The sequence below is a fragment of the Salvelinus sp. IW2-2015 genome, unplaced genomic scaffold (assembly GCF_002910315.2).
Source record: "Salvelinus sp. IW2-2015 unplaced genomic scaffold, ASM291031v2 Un_scaffold3153, whole genome shotgun sequence".
Taxonomy (NCBI): domain Eukaryota; kingdom Metazoa; phylum Chordata; class Actinopteri; order Salmoniformes; family Salmonidae; genus Salvelinus; species Salvelinus sp. IW2-2015.
Genome location: NW_019944441.1, coordinates 65,294 through 72,548, shown reverse-complemented (window position 1 = coordinate 72,548; position 7,255 = coordinate 65,294). Strand labels below are relative to the sequence as shown.

The 7,255-nt window shown below is 42.6% G+C and overlaps 1 pseudogene; it reads left to right on the top strand.

The window, feature by feature from the left end:
• LOC112075433 (integrin alpha-7-like) overlaps positions 1–7,255 on the top strand; it is an 89,677-nt pseudogene that overhangs the window by 46,750 nt on the left and 35,672 nt on the right.

The window sequence follows — 7,255 nt, the reverse complement described above, 5'->3', positions numbered from 1 at the left end:
TCTGATTCAGGGATTTATATCTAATGTAGTGTCAATCTGCGTCTCTGTCAGACATCGCTGTGGGGGCCTCGTTTGAATGGACATGGCAAAGTGTCTCATCTACCGAGGCTCGTCCCAGGATCGACACAGCTGCACAGGTGACAATTTTAATTAATAAGAAAGCTATTGTCCCCCATTTAACACCTTCCGATAATTGACTAGTTTATACTCTGGCCTGTCAGAATGCCTGGACGGAGTGAAGAGGGGTGAACACGGTTCGGCTAGCTCCATCTCAGGCGGCCTGGACATGCGTGGAACCTGTAACTGACCTGGCAGTAGGCTCTTCTCGGTGCATAAGGATGGTTCTGTACAGGTTCTCGCCCGGTATTCACGTGACCCGGGACGTGTCCCATCGAACTTCAGCAGTATATTGATTGGAGCAACACAACTGCAAGGGGAGAGCTGGAGTTTGGTAAGGTCGCATTCACTTGTCCTTCTGTGATCATATACCTGGGTTACCAGTCTTTTTGTGTTCATATAGCCTGGTCGCATTCATTGTCTTCTTGTGTTGCATAGTAAGCTGGTTGCTAGAGTCTTCTTTTTGTGTTCAATATTACGCCTGTTTCCAGTCTTCTTGTGCGATCATAGTAATGCTGGTTACCAGTCCTTCTGTGTGTTGGATTCATATTGCCTGGTCGATTCCTTGTTTTCTTTTTGTGATCATTATAGCCTGGTTATCGTCTCTTTGTGTGTTCATATAAGCTGGTTGCCAGTCTTCTTTTGTGTTCCTATAGCCTGTTGCCAGGTCTTCTTGTGTGTTCATATAGCCTGGTTGCGCAGCTCTTACTGGTGTTGTGTTCCTAATATATGGCTGGTTAGCCAGTCTTACTTTGGTGCAATCGAGCGCCTGGTTGCAGTACTTCCTTTTGTGCTTCATATAGCCTGGTTGCCAGTCTTCTTTTGTGTTCCTATAAGTGGTTGTCACAGTTTCTGTGTGTTCATTAGCCTGGTTGCCAGTCCTTCTTTTGTGTTCATATAGCTGGTTGCCAGTCTTCTTGTGATGTTCATATAGCTGGTTGCCATCAGTTCTTTTGTGTTTCCTATAGCCTGGTTTGCAGTCTTCTTTGGTGATCATTAGCTCGTGGCTAGTTCTTTTTTGTGTTCCTATAGCTGGTTCCCAGTCTTCTTTGTGTTGTCATGAAAGCTGGTTGCTGTCTTCTTGTGTGTTCAGATAGCTAGTCGACAGTCTTTTTTGTGTGATCATATAGCCTGGTTGCCAGTGTTCTTATGTGTGTTTCATTAGGTGAAGCCTGTGACTTGCTCAGCTTAATCTAGTTTTTTGTGTTTATATAATCTGTTGCCAGGCTTCCGGTTACTGTGGTGTCTCCATTACGCCCTGGTTGGCTAGTTCTTTCTTGTGTGATTTATATAAAGCCTGGTCTGCCAGTCGTGTGGCTTTTTGTGGTTCATTTAATAGGCCTCATAATAGCCAGTCTTTTTTGTGGTTCAATAAGCTGGTTGCCAGTCTTCCTTTTTACCTTGCTGCTACCGTGAGGAGTTAGTGAAGCAGAATAAATAGCCTGGGCAACCAGGCCTATTGTTTTCTGTTGCCTCTGTCACTGTCTGATTTTCTGTTCAACAGTGGTGGACGGTCAAAAGTGTGCTGCACTGCTGCATTTCCAGAGATCATACTCACCAGACACATGAGTAAGTTACAACATCTGTTTGAAACTTCTTCTTCTTTTTGAATGATAGCTCTTCGCTTACTATCAGTATCACTGTGGCTTCAAATGAGCTGAGTCTGTTCAAACAAGAATTGGTAGCCTCCCTCTCCTCGCTTCCATCCCATAATGTCTCCTCTTTCCCTTCCCCACCTCCGCCGCCCCCCCTCCCTCCCTCCGTCCTCTTCCTCCCTCTGTCCTCCCTCCTCCTGTCCTCCTCCCCTCTAGCACTGGCTATACTTCCAGGCTGACCGAGCCGCGGAAGCTGGGCCTGACCGCACCGTGTTAGTTCCTGGTCGGAGTGCACAGGAGGGGAGTACCACACACGAGGCGAGGTGGAGCTGAAGGTCAAACGCCATCTCCGCCTGCCGAGCGAGCGCACCTTCCAACTACACGTACGGGCTGGGTAGTCCAGACCTGATGCTTGTTGTTGTTTTGTGGTGGTGGGTGGTGTTTGTTATGTTGTTCGTGTTGTTGTAGGTGTTGTGGTAATGTTATGTTGTTGTTGTTGTTGTAGGTGTTGTTTTGTTTGTTGTGTTGTTGTTGTGGTGTTTTGTTGGTGTTTTGTTTGTTGTGTTGTTGGTGTGTATGTTGTTGGTGTTGTTGTTGTGTTGGTGTTGTGTGTTTTGTTGTTGTTGTTGTTATAGTTGTTGTGTTGTTTGTTTATGTTGTTGTGTTGTTGTTGTTGTGGTTGTTGTGTTGTGTGGTTGTTGGTGTTTGGTGTTGTTGTGTGTTGTTTGTTGGTGTTGTTGGATGTTGCTTGTTGGTTTGTTTGTTGTTGTTGTGGTTGTGGTTGTGTTGTTGTGGTTGTGTTGTTGTGGTGTGTGTGTTGATGTTTGTGTGTTGTGTTGTGTGTCTGTTGTTGTTGGCGTGCTTTTGTGCTTCGTGTCTGTGTTTCGTTTTCGGTGTGTTCGTGTTGTTGGTGTTGTTTTGTTTTGGTTTTGTTGTTTTTCCGTTTGTTGTGGTGTTGTGTTGTTTGTTGTTGTTGGTTGTGTTGTTGTAGTTGTTGTTGTGTTTGTTGGTGTTGGTTGTGTTGTTGTTGTTTGGTTGTTGTTGGTTGTTGTTGTTGTGTTGTTGTTATGTTGTTTGTGTTGTTTTTGTTGTTGTGGTGGTGTTGTGTTGGTGTTTTGTTGTTGTGTTGTTGTTGGTGTTGTGTTGGTGTTTTGTTGTTGGTGTTGTTGTGGTTGTTGTGTTGTTGTTGTTGTTGTTGTTGTTGGTGTTGTTGTTGTTGTTGTTGGTTGTGGTTGTTGTAGTTGTTGGTTGTGGTTGTTGTTGTTGGTGTTGTTGTTGTTGTTGTTGGTGTTGTTGTTGTTGTTGTTGTTGTTGGTGTTGTTGTTGTGTTGGTGTTGTTGTTGTTGTTGTTGGTTGTTTGTTGGTTGTGTTGTTGTAGTTGTTGGGTTGTGTTGTTGTAGTTGGTGTTGTTGTGGTGTTGTTGTTGTTTGTTGTTATGTTTGTTGGTTTTGTTGTTGTTGTTGTTGTGTTGTTGTTGTTGGGTTGTTTGTTGTTGGTAAAGCTCTGTTGCTTTAGATGTTGCCAGTCGTGTTCCCAGCCTGGAAGAAATAGTGTTTCCAGATGTGCTTTAATTAATTTTCTTTTGTCAGAACTGATGAAAAAGAATAGTAGCCTGAAAAAGTTGAATAAATCCTGAATGAAAACAAACATTATTAAACCCAGGTCTGCTTATAGTCATAAACTCCAAATATAATTGTAGATAGATACCAATTGACTTCCATATAAGGTAATCTCATTGAAAAATCGTTGAATCATTCTTTCCGGTGCAGGAGAATATCCGTGACAAGCTGCGTCCCATCACCCTGGCCATCACCCACACRATCAGACCCCCCATGTTGTCCTCAGACACTAACCCAGAGGAACAACACACACTGCCTCCCGTACTGGGTGTGACCACCTCCAACACCCTGCACTCTGAGGTCAGTTCCACACCAACAAGATCAACTTTCATCAGTCCTAGAGGGACTTTTTTAAAAATAATGTCTTTGCCTTTATTTATCTTAAGTGTGTCTGATATGTTGCAGGTGAATTTCCTGAGGGAAGGCTGTGGTGATGATAATATCTGTCAGAGCAACCTGAAGATGACCTACCAGTTTGGAACCCGACCTATAACCTCTGACCTCTTCACCCCTCTGCCAAAGTTAGTAGGAATACACAATTTTATATTGCCTAATCCCTCTCTCATATCCAGAGATGAGGCATTGAGCTACCCCCCCCCGCCATGGGCACAAACACTGTACAAACTGTTCACACACCTCTTGTTGGTGGAGAGAATTTTGCTGATGTAAAGTTTATTTCCTGCAATTCTACACATTGTGCCATGTCTAATGTCTCTCCTTGTCTCCATGTCTAATGTCTCTCCTTGTCTCCATGTCTAATGTCTCTCCTTGTCTCCATGTCTAATGTCTCTCCTTGTCTCCTTGTCTAATGTGTATTCATGTAGAAAAGAAAAAAAAGTGACAAAAAATTACAACAATATCTATGGGCGAAAAAAAAAATCTAAATTAAAAAATGTTAGCTGACACGGGCTAGTTAATCTGGACATGACTGACACGGGCTAGTTAATCTGGACATGACTGACACGGGCTAGTTAATCTGGACATGACTGACACGTCAAGACATCAAACATCAACATCAAAATAATCACATTATGTCTTGCTTATTTATCTTAAGTCTGTCTGATATTGTGCAGGTGAATTTCTGAGGGAAGGCTGTGGTGATGATAATATTGTCAGAGCAACTTGAAGATGACCTACAGTTTGGAACCCGACTATACACCTCTGACTCTTCAACCCCTCTGCCAAAGTTAGTAGGAATACACAATTTTATATTGCTAATCCTCTCTCATATCCAGAGATGAGGCATTGAGCTAACCCCCCCCCGCCATGGGCACAAACACTGTACACATTGTTCACACACTCTTGTTGGTGGAGAGAATTTTGCTGATGTAAGTTTATTTCTGCAATTCTACACATTGTGCCATGTCTAATGTCTCTCCTTGTCTCCATGTCTAATGTCTTCCTTGTCTCCATGTCTAATGTCTCTCCTTGTTCAGTTTCTCCTTGTCTCTAATGTGGTATTCATGTAGAAAAGAAAAAAAGATGGAACCAAAAAAAAATTACACAATATCTATGGCGAAAAAAAATCTAAATTAAAAAATGTTAGCTGACACGGGCCTTAGTTAATCTGGACATGACTGACCAGTAATACATAGCTCTCTAAGGTCTGTACTGATCTGACATGGGCTAGTTAATCTGGACATGACTGACAGTATACTATAGCTGCTCTAAGGTCTGTACATGTTGACACGGGCTAGTTAATCTGGAAATGACTGACCAGTAATACATAGCTCTCTAGGTCTGTAATGTCTGACACGGGCTAGTTAATCTGGACATGACTGACCAGTAATCATATCTCTAAGGTCTGTAATGTCTAGCACTGGGCTAGTTATCTGGACATGACTGACAGTAATACATAGCTCTCTAAGGTCTGTAATGTCTGACACGGGCTAGTTAATCTGGACAATGACTGACCAGTAATCCATAGCTCTCTAAGGTCTGTAATGTCTGACACGGCTAGTTAATCTGGACATGACTGACCAGTAATACATAGTCTCTAAGGTCTGTAATGTCTGACAGGGCTAGTTATTCTGGACATGACTGACCAGTAATACTAGCTCTCTAAGGTCTGTAATGTCTGACAGCGGCTAGTTAATCTGGACATGACTGACCAGTAATAACTAGCTCTCTAAGGTCTGTAATGTCTGACACGGCTGTTAATCTGGACATGACTGACCAGTATACATACTCTCTAAGGTCTGTAATGTCTGACACGGGCTAGTTAATCTGACATGACTGACAGTATACATAGCTCTTCTAAGGTCTGTAATGTTTGACACGGGCTAGTTAATCTGGACATGATGACCAGTAATACATAGCTCTCTAAGGTCTGTAATGTCGACACGGGCTAGTTGATCTGGACATGACTGACCAGTAATACATAGCTCTCTAAGGTCTGTAATGACTGACACGGGCTATGTTGAATCTGGACATGACTGACCAGTAATACATACTCTCTAAGTCTGTAATGTTGACGGGCTAGTTAATCTGGACATGACTGACCAGTAATACATAGCTCTCTAAGGTCTGTAATGACTGACACGGGCTAGTTAATCTGGACATGACTGAACCAGTAATACATAGCTCTCTAAGGTCTGTAATGTCTGACACGGGCTAGTTAATCTGGACATGACTGACCAGTAATACATAGCTCTCTAAGGTCTGTAATGTTGACACGGGCTAGTTAATCTGGACTGACTGACCAGTAATACATAGCTCTCTAAGGTCTGTAATGTCTGACACGGGCTAGTTAATCTGGACATGACTGACCAGTAATACATACTCTCTAAAGGTCTGTAATGTTGACATGGGCTAGTTATCTGGACATGACTGCCAGTAATACATACTCTCTAAGTCTGTAATGTCTGACACGGGCTAGTTAATCTGGACATGACTGACCAGTAATACATAGCTTCTAAGGTCTGTAATGTCTGACACGGCTAGTTAATCTGGACATGACTGACCAGTAATACATAGCTCTTAAGGTCTGTAATGTCTGCCAGGGCTAGTTGATCTGGACATGATTGACCAGTAATACATAGCTCTCTAAGGTCTGTAATGACTGACACGGCTAGTTAATCTGGACATGACTGACCAGTAATACATAACTCTCTAAGGTCTGTAATTGTCTGACAGGCTAGTTAATCTGGACATACTGACCAGTTAATACATAGCTCTCTAAAGTCTGTAATGTCTGACACCAGGGGCTAGTTAATCTGGACATGACTGACCAGTAATACATAACTCTCTAAGGTCTGTAATGTCTGACCGGGCTAGTTAATCTGGACATGACTGACCAGTAATACATAACTCTCTAAGGTCTGTAATGTCTGACACGGGCTAGTTAATTGGACATGACTGACCAGTAATACATAACCTCTAAGGTCTGTAATGTCTGACACAGGCTAGTTATCTGGACATGACTGACCAGTAATACATAATCTCTAAGGTCTGTACTGACTGACACAGGTAGTTAATCTGGACATACTGACCAGTAATACATAACTCTCTAAGGTCTGTAATGTCTGACACAGGCTAGTTAATCTGGACATGACTGACCAGTAATACATAATCTCTAGGTCTGTACTGACTGACCAGGCTAGTTAATCTACATACTGACCAGTAATACATAACTCTCTAAGGTCTGTAATGCTGAACAGGCTAGTTAATCTGGACATGACTGACCAGTAATAATAACTCTCTAAGGTCTGTACTGACTGACACAGGCTAGTTATCTGGACATACTGACCAGTAATACATAACTCTCTAAGGTCTGTAATGCTGACACAGGCTAGTATATCTGGACATGACTGACCAGTAATACATAACTCTCTAAGGTCGTACTGTGACACAGGCTAGTTAATCTGGACATTACTGACCAGTATACATACTCTCTAAGGTCTGTAATCTTGACACAGGCTGTTA